The sequence below is a fragment of the Nelumbo lutea genome, chromosome 3 (genome assembly GCF_056320005.1).
Source record: "Nelumbo lutea isolate HS-2025 chromosome 3, American lotus-T2T, whole genome shotgun sequence".
Lineage (NCBI taxonomy): Eukaryota > Viridiplantae > Streptophyta > Magnoliopsida > Proteales > Nelumbonaceae > Nelumbo > Nelumbo lutea.
The window spans coordinates 90,278,409-90,298,685 of NC_142686.1; the positions used below are offsets into that span (position 1 = coordinate 90,278,409).

Sequence of the window (20,277 nt, forward strand, 5' to 3'; positions counted from 1 at the left end):
CATCCCTCTTTTCTTTCTAATAACATATTCACAATTTGCCCCACTTGGATTTCTAAGTTCTTAATTGATTCTTCTTGACTTGAGAATCTTTTTTCATGTTCTTAAAATTTTGTTTCAGCAACACTAATGAACTTAGAAATCAACTCTTCTAAATTACCCTTCTTCTCTTGTGGGGTGGCTATTGTTGGAATCCCATGGGCGCTTTTTGTTGGTTGTTCCATGAAAAATTTGGATGACTCCTCCACCCAGGGTTGTATGTGTTCGAATAGGGGTTGAAATTCATCCTACCACCATGAGAAATAAAATTAGCATTTTCAGGTGAAGCAAAAGGATTACCTAATGAACAGTCAGAATTAATATGTCATAATTAGCCACAGAAATCACATGGATTGCTAGATGATGTATTTATTGCTGCAACATTAAGAGTATCTAATTTTTTATTCAGACTAGCAAGTTATGCAAATAAAGCAGCAAAAGAATCAATATGGTGTACTCCCCTTTGATCAGTTCGGTCATTACTCCATTGGTAGTTGTTCCACACCATTTCTTCCACTAGGTCATAAGTTTCCTCTAGCATTTTCCTCATGATAGTACCTCCAGTAGCTACATCAATAATGGAATGATTAGAGGGGGTAATACCATTATAAATGGTTTGGATTTGATGCCAAGTTGGAATCCCATGGTGAGGATACTTCCTAAGCATCTCTTTGAATCATTCCCATGCTTCATGCAAAGATTCCCTCTCTAATTGGGCAAAAGTAGTGATATCATTAATTAACTTTGCTGTTTTAGAGGGTGGAAAATACTTAGCCAAGAATTTTTTGGTCAAGTCATTCCAAGTGGTGATGCTTCCTGCAAGGAGTCAATTAAGCCAATCTTTAGCTCTATCACACAATGAAAATGGAAATAATCTAAGCCTAATAGCATCATCACTAACTCCATTATGTTTAAATGTATCACATATTTCTAAGAAATTAGCAATATGTGCATTAGGATCATCACTTGGTAACCCACTAAATTGAATACTCGTCTGAATCATTTGGATAATTGCAAGCTTGATTTCGAAATTATTGGCCTGAATTGTGGGATTGCAAATGTTGGAAGTAGCCCCATCAATTGTTGGACAAGCATAGTCCAAAATGGTGCAATTTGCTTCTGCCATATCTTCCTCAAATTCTACTACTAGTTTGCCAATTTCAAATTTTGCTAGTCCTTCTCTTCTAGTGCGTGTCATGCACTAGTAAATCTGAACAAAGCAAGAATTCGAACAAATAAAATAAAAAAAATAAAAACAGAAATAAAAATCCAAATTAACCAAGGTTAACAAGTTCTAATATTATTTTAGGATTAAATCCCCAGCAACGGTGCCAAAAACTCGATAGCTATAAATATAACCCTAGCAAGTGCACTAGTTATCAAGTAGTATAAAACTATCGTTCCCACGAGGATTTAACAAAATAAGTATCAGAACTACAACCTTCCTTACTTATTTGGACAACCGAAATTCAGATTGAACAATAAAAACTACTGAAAATTAAAAATAGAAAAAAGAAAATAGAAGCAAGAGCAATCAATAACTGAATATGCAATGATTAATTGAAATCGCTAGGACCATTTGTCCACCTAACCATTCCAACAAATATTAATGGATGAAATTAACCAAAATAATTTGTCATTCCCATAAGCTGAAGTTTTTTCAATTTTATTTAATATTCTTGTCCAAGATATATTAAACCTACTTCTATCAAGTCACCCCTCGATCCCTCGACTAGAGTTCTCAAGATGGAAATGCATTAAGTGCAAGAAAAACTTATACATTCAGATGAATCATGTGTATATATCCGTATATACCATTCAATTTACACCATGAATTATGTGGTCTAATATATGATTTTCTCTCCCATTTCATTCATATAAACCTAATCAATTAAGAGATGGCCACTCCTAATCGCATTAAGCAAATAACTCATAGACTATATGGCAATCACGATCTTGGAAGAATCATATTAATAAAAATATATTCATTGTCATGGTTAGGCTTTCCACAACCGTAGCTATAAATAAATCATTCATAATAAAGGAAATAAAGCAAACAAGAGGAAAGAGAGAACTCATGATTTCGCCCTTAGAGCTGAGATCTCCTCTTCTTCTTGCCGCCACCTCCTTCTTGCTGTTCTCCTATTTGAAGTTTTCTTGATGATCTTCTTGATTACTTTAGAGGGAACTTCAGTAATTGATTGATTCAATCCTTCATTGACCTAGGAGCTGGTACGCCCAATCGTTGATATAATTTAGGGGAGGGGCTGTTACAACTACTTGGAGTTATCTCTGAACTCTGGACTCTTGAATTTGAGTAGGCTGCTTTAATAACTTGGGCTGCTACAAGGCGTTTCTGGGAATTGGGCTTCAGCTATGAGTTGGGCTTTACTACAGATCCTCTTCGACTTTGGGCCTAATTTTGACATTGGTTTATGCCGAATCTGTCAAAATGCAAAACATGAAAGTTGTAGATCTCGCTCTTATCTTTGCAGTGCATCTTGAATCAGTCTAATCGGATCTCGGATAAGAGAGTTAGGCCCAGATTACGGAACGGTGCCGAAACTGTGAAAAACCATCCGATTGGCCTTGTTTTCCTTCTTGCGACTTCTTTCCTTGCCCTGAATCAAAATACCAGAGTAATGAATCCAATTTAATGTAAATTAAGAGTGGAAAGATTGAATATCATAGATAAGAATATGATAATTTTTATTCACATCAGTTTCAAGATTGATCTTTGAAAAATATGATTTTTCTAAAAGAGGGAATGCGATTCCCAGTAGGAATGATAGAATTTTTGAAATCCGCCCATTCTATTATGCAAGATTCGGGCATCCATATGATTGATCTCTCATCCTTTTATTGGTATCAGTGCCAGGTTCAAGTCTTGAACCAAATTAGTGCAGATCTAAACCTACACAAATGGGCAGAAGGCATTCTACTCGATTTGCGCAAATTAGGGTTTTTGGGAAATTGTTCCCAATTTTTGGTTGAACAATCTGGAATTAAATTTTATATAAATCAGATTTTTATTTGGAATTGTTCTTTATGGATTTCTTGATTTATGGGCCATTTGTACAAGTGAAAATCAAATTTTCCTGGTTCATGGAGATCTGCGATTTGCAGATTCTTGATTTATTTATTCATTTGGTCTGTAAAATAATTTTTTTTTTTAGACTGAATGTATAGGCATTCGATCTGATGTAATATTAATAGAAATTAGGTTTTCTATTTATTTTATTTTGGATCAAAGACGGTGGCGCAAGGAAGGAGATTTCGTAGATGGGAGAATCACTATCTACAATTTGTAGTTTATGAAATTGCAAACTGTGATCTAACCTCTATTTTGCAGGATGGATTGTGCGAACAACCCTATCTGACTGATTCTTGTTTTTCTATAATCAGTATTTAATTTCAGATTATTTTCTTGAATTAAATCTTTAATTAAAGATCAAACCCAAGACCCATTCGATCCAAGATTGGTCCAAACTTGTTGGACCGAATCTAGGGTTCGATCAAGGCTGAATGTCAGCCCTATTTTTCCCGCTAATCTGAGGATTGATGATTAATTAAATGTTTAATTCAGCCCAACCTGCAAGGCCCAGCTTTAAATTGTTAAAACTATTAAAAGCCTACTTTTGCAGGAAAAACTATATAGGCCAAACTGCTAAACCCTAATTTGGCCCATATACCTAGATAATATTAATTGTTAATATTATGGAATAAATTAGGCTTTAATTATGAGCTTTACAGATAATTAATTGATTGGATCAATTCTTCCCTGCATGTGATGTATGGATGTGTGATGTGCTACGTTCATGGGACATAAGTGCTTGGCCCATGTAGATTCAATAGTGGCTCTTGCGCACACCATGGCTGAATGCACATCATTGCCATGGTGTCCCTAAAGGTCATTGGATGACCTCCCTCAGTGGTGGGGCCCATACCCCTGAAAAAGGGTACATGCGAAACCTAAGCCGATTTGGGCCTACCAAAATCTGACTTTATGTAAGTCAGTGGGAGCCACTTTGGTTTGACCTAAATTAAACTAAGGTGTAATTTTGTTCCCTCCAACAATATGAGTGCATGTGATAGGGAGGTTCATATGATGAACTCTCTAAAGACCTTCCATCATTAGCATGAAAATGGGTCCTTCAGTAATGAGGAAACACACCAGAAAATGGGCTATCCATTTGCTGTTGGGCTTGTTTGAGTGTTTCATAAGATGATAGGGGCGTCATAGACTGATGTGGGAGGGGCTTCACCAGAAAATGGGAACTCTCTCATGGTACCTTGGCGTTCACGAATATGATGGGTGAGCACTCATTGGATAGAAAGGTTTAACCTAAAATGGCTATGAACCTTGTCTGACAGAGGCCAAAGGGAAAGCTCATATGATGAGTGGATATGATCATTCACAAAAAGGTGGTGGGGTTTTGTAGTTGAAACAGTTGGGTCTATGCACCCTATGTGGTTTCCCACATTTTCAGAGACAAGTCGCTGTCTCCGTCACTGAGATGGGAGGGAAATCTCATAGATGAACAAATGGGAATGGAACATAGATTAAAAGCCATTTCTATGTGATGAACATGAATCAAATTAGGTTGTGGACTAATGTTTGTTATTTTATCAAAAAATGGCAAACGGACAATTTGCAAAGCTTCTTAACGACAACAAGCTTAAGGGACCAAACTATGTCGACTGGTACCATAAACTTATGCTAGTCTTAACCTCTGAGAAACTGGACAAGGTAGTTAAAAATCCTGCCTCGGAGCATCCAGGTGATAGGGATTCTGAGGCCCGAAGAAGGGAATTCCAAGATTGGGAGGATAAAACTCCCTAGCCTGCTTCTATGTCATTGCCTCCCTAGACAATCCAATACAGAGGCAGTTCGATCAGATCAAACTAGCCAAGGACATATTGGATAGTTTAAAGATGATGTACAAAGAGTAGAATCATTCTACTCGACAGGAGGTCCTGAAGCAGTTCATGACCGCACAGATGTCCAAGGGTCAGTAGGTTCACGACCATTGTCTTTGGATGATGGGCTACATTAACGAACTTGAGGCTCTTGGATCCAGGCTAGATCTTGCCACGCAAGTGGATGCCATCCTTAATTCTTTGCCTCCTTCCTTTAATCCATTCATCATGAATTACAACATTAACGAGCTAAACGTCAGCATTCAGGAACTCAACAATATGTTGAAGAGGGCCGAGGAACTGCTTAAAAAGGATGAGCCTATGGCTATGCTTGTTGAAGCTAGAAAATCAGACAAGAAAAAGAGGAAGGCAAAGATGCCCCAGAAAAAAGCTGTCAAACTTAAGAAGCAGAAGAAAGACAAGGCATCGGATACGTCACTTCTGCAAACAGACTGACCACTGGAAGAGGAACTGTCCTCAGTACTTGAAATCCAAGAAAGGTAATTTCAAATCATATGTCATAGAAGCCAATTTATTGGTGGTTTCTGTGTTTTGGTGTATTGACTTCGGGGCTTCAACTCATGCGTGTAACTCACTGTAGGGGTTCAACGTAAGTAGAAGGCGGAATGAAGGTGAAATGATGCTCTACTTGGTGACTTTTGCAAGTGTTGCAGCTACGGAAATAGGAACCGTAGAGTTATTTTTTAGAGAAGGATCCATTGTACTTAAAGATTGTCTTTTTGTGCAAAATTTAAGAAGAAATTTGATTTCTGTCTCTAAACTGTGTGCAGATGGATATTCTGTCTTTCTCAGTAATACAATTACTATTAAAAGAGACAATAAATTCATCGCATACAGGGAACTAAGGAACGGTCTCTATGTTCTACATCCTTCTCTAGAAACTAACATAGCCAAAACTACGTCGGCTGATATCCGGAAGAAAAGAGTATGCGACATAGTTAATCCCACATGCTTGTGGCATTACTGACTTGGCAATATTGGTATTGACTAAATCACAAGACTAGTAAAGGATGGTCCTTTGGATTTTCTAACTATAGAAGATCTTCCTGATGTTGCACGATCTAGGCACTCCTACCTGGCGGATGCTTGCCTCCTACTTGGCGACGGACAGTACCTGAGAAGAAGAAGGTGAAGGATTCTCGGGGAGCTCGCCGGTGGGAATACTCCGATACTTAAGTTAGAACACTCGAGAGAGTTGTAAAGGATGCAAAGAGAGCTAAGAGTGCACGTAGCGCTAGATCAGTAAATTCAAGGTTAATTCAAGATACAAGATACCTTCGCCCCTTCGACGTTGGGGCCTCTAAATGCAGATGTTCTTGTCAAATTGGGTGTAACCATCACTGGCTCTCTGTCACAGTCATTATTTTCCATGGTTGCGCAGGTAACTATTGCAGAGTACTGCCCAATCAGATGACAGACACGATTTGGAAAGGACAAACACGCTACCACCTGTCGAGAGATGTGGGTGTAGTCTACTAGGTTGGCAGGGACTGCACCGTCAGTCAAGAGATGTGATGCAGTCTGACGGGTATGGTCTCGTCAGATAAGAAGCTTCCTGAGAATGCCGCGTCGGTTAACAGTGAACCGCTTTGTAGCGAGCTATCCCATAGCGAGCTGCCCTGTAGCGAGTTGCCTTGTAGCGAGCTCCTGGATGTGTCCTGAGGTGATTCCGCCTGAGGTTGCCTTTGGGGTAGTCTTCTTGCCTAAGTATTGGAGCGAGTTGGTTCTCTCAGCTCGCGAATTGGGATAGACTTGTCTTGGAGTATTCCCTTTGCACATGCCGGGGTCCATGAGCTCGTACTGTAGCGAGCTCGTACTGTAGCGAGCTCATTCCGTGGCGAGCTGTAATGTAGCGAGTTGTCCTGCAAGGACCTTAACGAGCTCCCTACTCAATCATAGCCAGGCTATCATGCTGAGTTGTTGCTTATGCTGAGTCACGTCCATGTGTACCTTCCTTCTTAGGAGGTCGGGTCAAATCACCCTCCATCAATTGCCCCCCACTCCTTGGGCTAAGGATTCCACTTTGGCACGAGGAGTTCATGGAGTGTGATGGGTGGATTTGACTTGAAATTCAAACTTGATTGACCAATCGCAATAAATACACACGCAGATGTCAAGAAACCCTTGGACTTTTCAAACGCCAAAAAGCATGCCAAAATGACTCTCACCTCTGGAAGTTGTGCAGCCGACATTACCTTAATCATGGAAGACGTGCAGCCAGCCACATTTCAGTTTTAGAAGATGTGCGGTCAGCTTGACTGCGAACCATCAGATTTTCTTAATCTAAGCCATTGGTTTGTGGACACAATGGCTATAAATAGGAGGGACCCAGGCATCATTTCCTTCATGCCAACTTGCCTTGCCTTCGGATTCTGAGGTCGCGCCTTCACCTAACTGCTCAAGCTCTTCTCCTATTCACATCGTCTTTTTGGTTCATCTCTTCCCTAGTGAGTCTTATCACTATGTCAATATGTCTGGGCATCCGAACAACATCTTTCCCCGGGGCAGTAACTGAGATGATGCCCCCTCGAGCTCAGGGGGAGCTTGGGGGCAGGCTATGGAGGCTCGGGAGGCATCCGGTGAGATGGATTCCATCTCCTGAGGCAGGGAGCCAGATAGCTTTGGTCCTTCCTCCATGCCGATGGAGAGACTTAGGACCTTGGTTCTTCAATTTAACCTCCCTAGAATCCTCATCTATAGTCTCCCATCTGGTGACTACCCTTGGGAACACGGTCACGATGAGATCGTGATCTTCCAGGAGCAGCTCATCATTGTCCTTCGTCTTCCTTTGCATCCTCTGATAGTGGAGGTTTTAAACCATTTTAACGTTACTATAGACCATCTTCACCCCAACTCAATTCGAAATGTAGTTGGGACAATTTCTTTATTTTATGAATACTGTCTTCCTCTTAACCTCGACATCTTCTCCACCATCCTTTCCATCAAGAATGCTTACCCCAGAGCGCCTCCAGAAAGGCGTTCCTATTATTTTTCTCCCCGTCCCGGATTCAAGCTCTTACGCGAGCTTCCAAATAGGATCCAGGCCTGGAAGCGGGACTATTTTGTAGTTCGCAACCCCGAAGGGTGGCCCTTCCCAACTCACTGGAGGGCCGCCATCTAGGATTCGGGTATTGACTTGGATCCCAAAGTTCAGGAAACACTACAATCCTGGGCAGCGGTTGGCTTCCATTGATCAGACTACTTGACCGAGGACATGCTCGCGCAGGCCGGCCTGAGCCCTGGTAGGTTGCCTTTTAGGTCACACAATGCCTTGTAAATTCTTTTTTATTGGACTAATACCTTGTGATTTTTGGCAGCCATCATATCTGGTGTAGACGTGCGCCGCCTTTTGTCTAGCAACTAGAAGCACAGGGCAAAGAGGTCGCACCCTGACCGAGCTTCCACTTGCAGGAGCGCTGAGTTTGAAGCTGCTGACCTAGCCTTCGTTCCTCCACCACCTGAGGTCCCACCGGTCCCATTCGAGGGAGTAGCCACAGAAGGTGGCGCAAAAGAGCATGAGGTCCCGGCACAAGGTTAGTTCCCTCCACCTGAGCAGTCCCACCCCTTCGCTTTCCCACAGTTTCCTACCGGAGGGTGGGAAAGCGTTACGGACTTCACCGTGGCTTCGCGAAGGAGCCAAAAGGTGGTCTCGCACAAGGAGGTCGCCAGCTGGGGAGGGATGGACCCCAAGCAGCTCACCATGCTAGCCTCCGCTCACTGCATGGTGGTAAGTGGCTACTGTTTTCTTCTTTTCCCTTCCTCTTCTTTTTTCTTTTTTGACCTTGGCCTTCTATTGGTAGGTGAACTTTGCCATCCATGCCATGAACCTCCAGACCAACATTCACTCTGGCAATGCTCTCGCTCAGAGGTCAACCGTGCAGAAGCTCCAGGGCAAGCTCGATCGGGCTCGAGGTGAAGTCCTTCAGCCTCGAAAGGGAAGTGATGTCGAGGAACTGCTCGTCCGGGACCAGGAAGCACAGATCACCCGGCTATCTAAAGAGAGCGTTTACTACCGGGAGGAGTTGTCAAGGGTGGCAACTGAGAGGGAGCTTCTTCACCAGCAGATCCGAGACTTGGAGTTCACGCTTCAGGATCGGACTTGGAACTTCGACACCATGGTGGAGGCTGAGTGAGCTAAGGCGGTGTGGGACTTCAAGGACTCCTAGGAGTACCACAACCTCCAAGTGGAGTACGGCTTGAGCTCCTACCATTATGGATTTAAACTATGCCACTGGCTGGTCCAGAAGAAGTTCTCCACGCTCAACCTTGAGGGCATAACAATGAAGGGTCTGGATCCAGGGATGACGGACTTAGCGGAGGAGGAGGAGCCTGACTCTCCGGAGGATGACGAGGATGTGGAGGCGGTGGATCCCTGAGGCCGGTTGCTGCACTTCTTTTTCTTTCTTCAGAATGGATTCTGGTGGTTCCCAAGTGTTTGAACCAGATTTTAATTATTCTCTTGTTTTTTTATGAACTCTCTTGGGCAGTTGGGCCCTACTTTTTATTTGTTTTCTATTGAACTTTTTCTGGCCTGTTAAGCCCAATTTTTTGTTTATAGAAATTAGTAATGAAATGTTTTATCTTGTTCTACTAAGTATTGTGTGCTCTTTACTTTCTGCCAAAGTGACTTTATCACACGACCTATTAGAGCAACATGCACAAAGTAGGATTTTTCGGTAGTTGTTACCCCGAGTTGTTCCTCCATACTTGGGTAGTTTTATGGTGTACCCCAAGGTGGTTATCATAGTAAGCCCGAGCTATATGCACCTAGTTTAAGTTGATGTGGGTTGTCCCTTATCGGATTCAACTAGAATACCAAGGCAGGCTATGCCTCATAGGGTTCAAGCCCGAGCTGCCTATGCCTTCGGTATTAATACTTAGCCTTTGCCGATGAAACGGTTAGGTCTTTCATAGTGTCGAGGTCTTAGTTCGGCATTTTAGCCCTTAGGCTGAGGGAGTGAATTATAGTCCACTCTTGGAGTTCGCCCATGCCATGGAGGTGGCTGGGTCCTATCGTGTCGAGGTCTACGTTAGCTCAGAATTTTGGCTCTTAGGCTCTATGAGTGACTCATGGTCTACTCAATAATTATAGGTAATATTGCCTTAAGTTGATAATATTCCATGCCCGAGGTACTTGTTTCCCTTCTAGGGTTTCAAGCTCGTATGTTCCTTCCCCGAGCACCTGCTTTACTTGGTACGGTTCTTCCCAATTTTCCCGAAGCTTATCAACACCGGGCTCAAGCACCATAACTTTACAAAGAACCAGGTCACCGACGTAGAGGTTCCGCTTCTTGACCCTGGCGTTATAGTACTGAGCTACTCTCTGCTGGTAGGCGCGGTCCTAATATATGCGAGGTCCCATACTTTGTCAAGGAGGTCGAGGTTGGTGCGTAGCTCGTCTTCATTTGCCTTGTCATTGTACGCTTCTAGTCGTAGCAAGGGGACCTCGATCTTGGCTGGGATGACTGCTTCAGTGCCATAGCTGAGGTTGAAGGGAGTCTCACTTGTAGCGGTCTTCACTGTGGTCCGATAAGCCCATAGAACACTGGGTAGCTCGTATGCCCATAGTCTTTTAGCTCAGTCCAGGTGTGCCTTCAGTCCGTGGAATATAGCTCTATTCACGACTTCCGCTTGGTCATTTTCTTGAGGGAGTGTGACTGAGGTAAAGTTCTATTGAATTCCCATGTCTTGACACCAGTTATGGAATTTAATGTCCTTGAACTGCTTACCATTGTTAGAGATCAGTACCCAAGGTAGCCCAAAGCAGCACACTATACTTTTCCAAAAGAAGTTTTGTACATTCTGGGTTGTGATTGTTACGAGAGGTTTGACTTCTACCCACTTAGTGAAATAATCAACTGCTACCACTATGCAAAAGGCCACCGGCTGGTGAGATACTTCAGATCGGAGATAGGTTGATGGTGGATATTGGCGTGCTTCTGGCACTTGTCACACTTTCTGACGAGCTCGATCGCATCTGCTTTCATTGTTAGCTAATAGTACCCCGTCGTAGCGATTTTTGGGCGAGGGCTCTACACCCCAAGTATCCGCCGCACAAGCCCTCATGAGTGCCATGGAGCATGAGCTCAGCTTCGGAAGGTCGCAAACAATGTAGGAAGGGGAGTGTGTAAGATCTTCGGTACAGCCATTCGTCTATCATGACGTATTTGGCCACCTGATGCTCTAAACTTCAGGTGGCATTGCGGTCTGCAGGGAGGGTCTAGTGTAACAGGAAGCTCACGAGCGGATCAATCTAGCTCGACTCTGCTTGAACGATAGGAGCGACCTCCTCTGCCCCCCTGAGAATTCTAGGCCGAGGCAGGTTCTCTATGTACACGGTTCTCATGGTATTATCACTGGAGCTGGCTAACCAGGACAGGACATCTGCCGTAGCGTTCTCTGATCTCGAGATTTGGTTGATGAAGTGTGACTAGAAGTCAAGCAGGGCCTCTCTTACTTTGGCTAAGTAGGCAATCATGGTTGATTCGCAAGCTTCGTATTTGCCTGTGGCTTGATTGATCACGAGCTGGGAATCAGTGCAGATGACAATTTGCTTGGCTTTCACTTCCTTGGCTAGAGCTAGTCCGGCTATTAACGTCTCGTACTCTGCTTCATTGTTGGATGCCATGAACTCGAAGCATAGCGTGTACTCCAGTTTTGTGTTGCTTGAGCTGTACAGAATGATTATGGCTCCGGCCCTGCTGGTTTGACGAGCCATCTACGTAAAGGATCCATGGCTCCTCATCCCAATTCACACTTGGCCTAACTAGGAGAGATGCCGCACTGGTTGCTACCTCATAGTGCTCAAGCTCAACCGACCTGGGAACTTCGGGCTCGCCCAAGCTGGGGGCCTCATGCTCAATCGGCCTGGGAACTTCGGAGTTCAAAGTGCATTCCGTGATGAAGTCTGCTAAGGCTTGCGCCTTGATAGCAGTTTGCGGCTTGTATTGGAGGTCATACTCACTGAGCTCAATGGCCCACTTCGTCAGTCTATCAGAGACCTTGGACTTGAGTAGAACTTGCCTCAGAGGTTTGTTGGTGAGGACGATGACAATGTGAGCTTGGAAGTACGAACGAAGCTTCTAGGCTGCAATGACTAGTGCATATGTCAGCTTTTCTATCTCTGGATATCTCATCTCTGCTCCCTGTAATACTTTACTAACATAGTAGATAGGTCATTGGACCCAATCTACCTCTTATATCAGTAGAGCTGACCACCTCGTCACTTGCCGAGAGTTACAACTCTAAAACATCGCCCTCCTCGGGCTAGGTTAAGACCGATATACTAGTAAGGTACTTTTTTAGCTCGTCAAACATGAGCTGACACTCTTCGGTCCATTCAAAACCTTTGCTTTTAATCACCTTAAAGAAAGGCAGGCAGCGGTCTGCCAACTTGGACATGAAGCAGCTCAGAGCAGCTATTCGGCCATTCAGCCTCTGAACCTCCTTCAGTTTTGGGGGTGGTCTCATGTCTAGGATGGCCTTTATTTTGTCCAGGTTGGCTTCAATGTCGCGCCGGTTAATGATGTACCCTAGGAATTTATCCGAGGTAACACCGAAGACACACTTATTGGGGTTCAATTTCATGTTAAATTTATGCAAAATTTTGAAAACTGAATGCAAGTCTTGTATTAAATCATGTGAAAATTGGGTCTTGGTGACCATGCCGTCTACATAGCTTTCTATTTTTTTGCCAATCAATGGCTCAAACAATTTATTCACAAGTCACTGAAAGGTTGCCCTAGCATTTTTTAACCCAAAGGGCATGACCTTGTAACAGTATAGGCCGAGCTCAGGCCGAGCTCAGTTATAAAGGCAGTCTTTTCTTCATCAATTGGGTCCATCCTGATCTGGTTGTAGCCCGAATAGGCGTTTAGGAAGCTTAGCAACTCGTGCCCTAAGGTCGTGTCCACCAGACGGTCAATCCTAGGGAGTGGGAAGCAGTCCTTTAGGCAAGCTCGATTCAGGTCGGTGTAGTCGACGCACATGCGCCATTTACCATTAGCCATTTTTACCAGAACGGGATTGGCCACCCAGCTCGGGTAGTGGACTTCCCTGATAAAGTTGGCTGCGATGAGCTTCCCGACCTCCTCATTGACTACCCTTCATTGCTCTGGGGCTAAGTTGCATTTCTTCTGTCTAACGGGCCTAACTACAGGATTAGTATTAAGCTTGTAAGTTATGATGCTGAGGTCTATGTCGGGCATCTCTGCTGTAAACCATGCAAAAACATCTAAATTTTCAAGTAAGAAGCGTACCAATTGAGATCATAGGGGCTCCTTTATGGAAGCACCAATCTGAAGTGTCCGAGCTGGATCCTCTGCCGATGTCGGGATGGAGACAATCTCTTCTATGGGTGCAGCTCGCTCCTCGCACTACTCCATAGGTCACTCCAGCTTGAGGTCATCGGCCACCATGGCTTTCCCTTTGAGGGCGGCGATGTAGCACATGCGAGACTCAAGCTGTCACCTCGCACTATCCCGATTCCGAAGTTTGTGGGGAACTTCATCGCCAAGTAGTAAGTGGAGACCACTACACGTAGGGCATGGGTGATCGGCCGACCTACTATGGCATTATACGGGGAGGGGGTTGCAACCACTAAGAAGTCATGGTTGAGCCTCACAATGCTAGGCCAGGTGCCGACTTCCATAGGTACTGTAATCCTTCCTAGGGGCCTGACTTCCTCTCCACTGAAGCCTACCAGGGGAGTGTTCGTGGGCTTCAGGTCGCTTTCTTGGAGTTGGAGTTGGAGCTGGTCGAATGCTGTTTTGAAGAGGATATCTGTCGAGCTGCCAGAGTCGATGAGGACATGCCTGACTTCAAAGTCATTAATCTTTATCTTTATGGCGAGCGCGTAATCATGGGGGTAGTGGACCCCGTGCACGTCGTCCTCCATAAAAAAGATCAGATCTTTTGTCCTTGGCCTCTTTGGTGGGTTCTGTTCTTCCCTAGTGGCCTCGTGAGCTGATGTCCGAGCTGCAGTTGTGGTATAGCCCGCGACAATCGAACCTCCAACGATTACATGGATTGTCCCCCGAACTGGTCTCTCTTCTAGGGGCTGCCTCTACGGTTGCCCTGCCTGCCTGCTAGATTTGGGAACATCACTATTCTTCTCCCCTACTGACCTGCTTGACTATTATTATTATTTTGTACAAAATTTTTCAAGTATCCGCAACGGATGAGCTCCTCTATCTCGTCATGGAGGTTTTTACAATTTTCAGTGCTATGACCGTGGTCTTTAGGGAAACTACAATACAAATTTTTATTCCTTACACTAGGACCGGCCTTCAGCCAAGTGGCCATTTCACATACGGGGCTTCCTTGATCGCCATAAGGATCTTGACCCACTTTGCATTCAGGGGCGTGTAGTCCGTTCTTTTGGCTACTGGAGCTCGGAAAGGCTGACTCGGCCTTGCCCCCAGAGCTGGGTCTTTTTTCTTCTTACCGTCCCCTTGAATTGATGACTCACCCTCCCTTTTTCTCTTCTCAGGCGCACTTGCATTCTTCTGGTTGATTTCCTCCTCTTTCTCTATAAACTGATCCGCGAGCTAGAGGAACTCAGTCACAATCTTGGGCTGGTTAACTACCACATGCCACTTGAATTCTTTATGAGTGATGCCTCACTTGGCCGCGATGAGACAAACTACAGGGTCCAGATTGGGTATTTTCAAACAAGCATCGCCGAACCACTTGATATAACTCCGAATGGACTCTCCTTCCTTTTGGACTATGCCAAGGAGTCTTTCTTGTGTTCTTGGGCACCTCTTGTTGGTGACAAAGTGGAAGGTGAAGACTTGCATGAACTGCGCCCAGCTTCTTATTGATCTAGCGCAAGGTTTCGACACCATGTGCAGGCCACCCCTTTGAAGGTGGTAGAGAAAGCCACACACATACAGGATTCACTGGCCCTTGCTAGGTGCATCTGGGACTAGAAGACATCCACATGGTCGTTCGAATCAAAGGATCCATCGTACTTATCCAGGGGAGGAAGCTTGAAGTCCTTTGGCATAGGGACCGCGAGAAGTTCTGATGACAGAGGGGAAGGGACTGAAAGGAGAGGAGCAGCTTTTACTTCATCTGAGCTTACCTCCTCCTTAACCTTGAGCTCGGGCAAGACGCGGGTAGTAGTTCGACGAGCTCGTCGTTGCCTCCACAGCTGCTTCGTGGGCTCGACGTTGGTGCTGCTGGCTTTAGTATTACCAAGCTCGATGGGCTCAAACTGTTGATGATAGCTGTGAACCGAAGGGCCCTGCCTGTAATCTGCGGCTAGGACCTCGAACTAGTTTTTTGCAAGCAGGAGCTCGAACTGAGAGCGCTGAGGAAATGCGGGCCTAACTAGCTAGGAGGTGCCTGACTTGCTTGCAGGCTGTGAGGCGGGGGTGACTGGTCTCTCCTTCCTATCGTGGGATGAGGCTTGGCTTTTTGAAGGATTCTGGGTTTGAGAGGCCTCTCCCCGGTGTGGACGTTCGCTCCGGCAGGAGGGCTTGGCTTACTTCAAGGCCGAATGCCGAGGAGGAAGCGACTGCTGGGCCTGAGGCAGTGAAGGGAACTGCTGTTGGTACTAGTACTGAGAAACTTGATGCAGCACTTGCTGCTGGTAGAGTTGAATCTGGTGGAACGGTTACATTTGAGCTTGCATGGCTCGCATGCACTACACCAGGTCTTCAAGCTGGTTTTGGTTGCTCACTGGGGGAACAACGGAAGGTTCAATAAAGGTTGCTCCAACCGTGGAAGGGAGTGGAGCATTCACAGGTGCCACTGTGTGAGGCACGTTCAATCTGGGAACTCCGTCCATGAAGAGGGGGACGATGAACTATCCAATGTAGGCAGTGGGGAGCTGAGGTTGTTCCCTAGAAGTGTTCTAGTCGGCACCACATCCGGCATTACTAAAGAAAGCCATGAATGCTGAGTTTTTGAGAGGGAGTTGTGGAGGTTAGAGGAAGGCTTTTTGAAGCGTTCCCACAGACAGCGCCAAATGATGTTGCACGATCCGGGCACTCCTAGCTGGCAGATGCTTGGATCCTAGCTGGCAACGGATGGTACCTAAGAAGAAGAAGGTGAAGGATTCCCGGGGAGCTCGCCCAGTGGGATGCAAAGAGAGTTGTAAAGGATGCAAAGAGAGCTAAGAGTGCAGGTAGCACTAGATCAGTAAATTCAAGGTTAATTCAAGTACAACATACCTTTGCCCCTTTGACCCTGGGGCCTTTAAATGTAGATTTTCTTGTCAAATCAGGCATAACTGCCACTGTTTCAGAGTACTGCCCAATCGAATGAGAGACACGACCCAGAAAGGAAAGGACAGACACGCCACCACCTATCGAGAGATCTGGGTGCAGTCTGCTAGGTTGGCAGGGACTGCGCCGTCAGTTAGGAGACGTGATGTAGTCTGATGGGTATGGTCTTGTTAGATAAGAAGCCCTGTAGCGAGCTGCATTGTAGCGAGCTATCCCATAGCGAGATGCCCTGTAGTGAGCTATCCCATAGCGAGATGCCATGTAGCGAGCTGCCATGTAGCAAGCTCCTAGGTGTATCCCGAGGTGATTCTGCCTGAGGTGGCCTTTGGGGCAGTCTTCTTGCCTAAGTATTGGAGCGAGCTGGTTCACTCAGCTCGTGAGCTGGGATAGACTTGTCTTGGAGTATTCCCTTTCCACATGCCGGGGTCCATGAGCTTGTGCTGTAGTGAGCTCATTCTGTGGCGAGCTGTCTTGCGAGGACCTTAACGAGCTCGCTACTCAGTCGTAGCCAGGCTGTCATGCTGAGCTATTGCTTATGCTGAGTCATGTCCACATGTCGTCTTCTTAGGAGGTCGGGTCAAATCACCCTCCATCATTTCCCACTTGTGAGCCTTGATTTCAGGGCAGGATGACAAAACGGCCATTTAATGGTAAGCCTGAAAGATGTACAAGCACACTTGACCTTATACATATTGATATATGTGGTCACTTGAGTGTTAGGAACCATAACCAGCATGTGTACTTCATTACATTCACCGATGATTATTCTCAGTATGGTTACGTGTACCTAATGAGATATAAGTCCAAATCCTTTGAAAAGTTCAAAGAGTTTAGACAAGAGGTCGAGAAATAGTTAGGGAGAGAAATTAAGTCCCTTCGATTAGATTGAGGTGGCGAGTATCTCTCTGACAAATTCAGGGACTACTTGATGGTCAACGGGACAGTATCACAGTTAGCTCATCCTACTACACCACAACTTAATGGTGTTTAAGAGAGGAGGAATAGTACCTTATTGGATATGGTCTGGTCACTTCTCGTCTATTTGGAGTTACCCACATCCTTTTGGCGATATGCATTGGAGACTGCGATATACGTGTTGAACAGGGTTCCAACCAAATCAGTTCCGAATACTCCCTATGAGCTTTGGACTAGAAAGAAACCAAGTGTACAACACATGAAGATTTGGGGTTGCCCGGCACATGTTACCTATTCTATGACCCAAGTGAGCAGAAAGTATTCTGCAATCGAAATGCACAATTCTTGGAAAATGATTACATCCTGGACAATCTTCATCAGGAAATTGTTCTTAATGAGGAGAGCTCAGATGTAGTGGGAGGTGTCCCACAAGTTCCAAGTAGTGACCAAACTAGAAGATCTACCCGGGTATCCAGGCCACCAGTCCGTTTTGGCTAAGACCAGGATAGTTACCTGGTGGAAGCCTTGACTAGTGAGGAAGATCCCGTGACTTATGTAGAAGCTATGTTGGACATAGACTCTCTTAAGTGGGTAGATGACATGAGAGTTGAGACAGACTCAATGGAGGCCAATGGAGTCTGGACTCTGGTAGATCCACCCTCCGGGGTAAAAGCAATTGGTTGCAAATGGATCTACAAGAGGAAGAAGGGCCCCGATGGCAGGGTTGAGACCTACAAAGCTCGTCTGGTGGCGAAAGGGTACACTCAGAAAGAGGGCAACGATTATGAGGAAGCCTTTTCACATGTGGCCATGCTTAAATCCATTAGGATCCTCCTAGCTATAGCAGCATTTGTCAAATGAATGTCAAAACTGCATTCCTGAATGGAGATCTTACTGAAGATATCTACATGCAGCAACCGCAAAGTTTTATCGCTGCGGGTCAGGAACACTTGGTATGTAAATTAAATAGATCCATATATGGGCTTAAGCAAGCTTCTAGGAGTTGGAACATCCGGTTTGACTCTACTATCAAAAAGTTTGACTTTGAGCAGAATCCGGATGAACCCTGTGTTTATAGGAAAACCAGTGGTGATAAGGTTACATTTCTGGTTTTGTATATAGACGACATTCTACTCATTGGGAATGATGTAGGAATGTTGACTACGGTGAAAGTATGGCTGTCACAACAATTCTCCATGAAAGATCTTGGAGAAGCTTCCTATATACTAGGTCTTCGAATCTATAGAGATAGATCGAAGTGGATAATAGGATTATCCCAATCTGCTTACATTGACAAAATTGTCAAGCGATACAGCATGGATAACTCCAAGAAAGGAAATGTTCCTTTTAGGCACGGAGTCACTCTCTCCAAGAAGATGTCTCCCAAGACCTCTGAGGAGATTATGGGCATGAAGGGCGTTCCCTATGCCTCAGCCATAGGGAGCATCATGTATACCATGCTGTGCACTCATCCTGATATTGCTTAGGCAGTGAGTGTGGTAAGTAGATTTCAGGGCAACCCAGGGCAGGAGCACTGGACTACTATGAAATGCATACTTAAGTACCTTCGAAGGACAAAAGATTTTTGTCTGGTATTCAATGGTAGCTCACTATAGATCTAGGGGTATATTGATGTTGATTTCTAATTGGGTCCAGATGATAAAAAGTCTACACCTGAGTATATTTTCTAGATAGGATCGTGTGCTATTTGCTAGAAAATCAGCAAACAGGGGTCCATGACAGACTCCACAATTGAAACCAAATACATTGCCGCAAGTGAAGCTGCCAAGGAAACCATATGGATGAAGAAGTTCATTCACAAATTGGGAGTAGTTCCATCCAGCACATCACCCATCCTGTTGTTGTGTGACAAAAATGGAGTGATTGCTCAGGCTAAGGAGCCACGAGCCCACTCGAAGTCGAAGCACATCGAGAGGAAGTACCATGTACAGCAGTAGATTGTTGGTAGAGGGGACGTCCCGATTCAGAAGGTAGCGTCAGCGGAGAATGTAGTAGACCCATTGACTAAGCCACTGACACAGAAAGTGTTTGAGAAACACATGGAAAGTATGGGACTCTGGCTTATACCAGATTGGACCTGAGTGCAAGTGGGAGCTGTTAGATAGTTGTATGCCCTTAGCTCCAATTAGAATGATGTACATTATGAATTTATTGTAAATGAATAAAGTACATATTTGATTCATGTTCCTGTGGTGTGTTTTGGTGTAATACCCTTAAACTGGACACTTATGAGACTCGTGTTAGTTTAGAATGTTCACAACCATTGGGTAAGTCTAGGGAGATTTATCTTGCCAAAGCTGACATTGGTGTGCTGCCAAATGTTTGGGTGGCCTGTCTCAGCCTCCAGGGTGAGACCCAAGGCACATGTAGTGTCGAATTAATTGAATCTTTGAACCAGACCAGATTTCCAGTATTGCCTTGGACCTTGGAGATTAATGGGAAAAACTGGAAAGTTACACCTGACCCCTAGACTCGATTATAATAATGCACTAGGTGTCAGATTGGGCTGTCTTTGATATACCAATTAGTGAGATCCTTAGCGGGGGTCAAAACCTGGGTATGTTGGGACAGTCTAAGAATTCATCTAAGTGGGTGATCATAGTGACAGGATCAGCCCCTTTGTCAGACAAAGGTAATGATCAGGGATGCACTCTCTCTGATGGAAACCAAGACTACTGGCAGCCGATTTCAATCGTTGAGATTTGTTTTGCAAAAATATATTTTATATGAGATATAAAAGTATATATATATATATATATATATATTACGGTTTCAAATTGTTTGCAAAAGGTTTTAATTCTCGGGATCCATGTAAGCAGAGAGTGTAGCATTGTTCCTTGCAGCCGAGGGAGAGGTCATCTCTTGTCGGGCAGTGTTTGATCATTATGGGCCGAGTGGTTAAGTGTAAGACCTTTGAGGGTTATACCTGATGGGCTAATCTTGCATCTGCCCATAGTCCCTAGGTGTTACAAGGTGGCTTGGCCCAAGGACCACTTAGTGTAAGTGTTGGACCCATAGAGTCCATGTGATGGGCTCAAGGGGTTCACTGGGCTTTCTAGTGAATTCGGCTAAGCCTTGGAAAAAGGCTGGGCTGAACCCTTGTGGCTGATGTGTAGACCAATGTTTGGGT

The 20,277-nt window shown here is 44.8% G+C and overlaps 1 non-coding gene across 1 annotated transcript; it reads left to right on the forward strand.

Annotated features, from left to right (window-relative positions):
• Nucleotides 1-674: 674 nt before the first annotated feature.
• On the forward strand, nt 675-781 carry LOC148866696 (small nucleolar RNA R71). The gene has a single exon (XR_016112136.1). It is a non-coding gene; the product is annotated as a small nucleolar RNA R71 (small nucleolar RNA).
• The last annotated feature ends 19,496 nt before the right edge of the window (nt 782-20,277 follow it).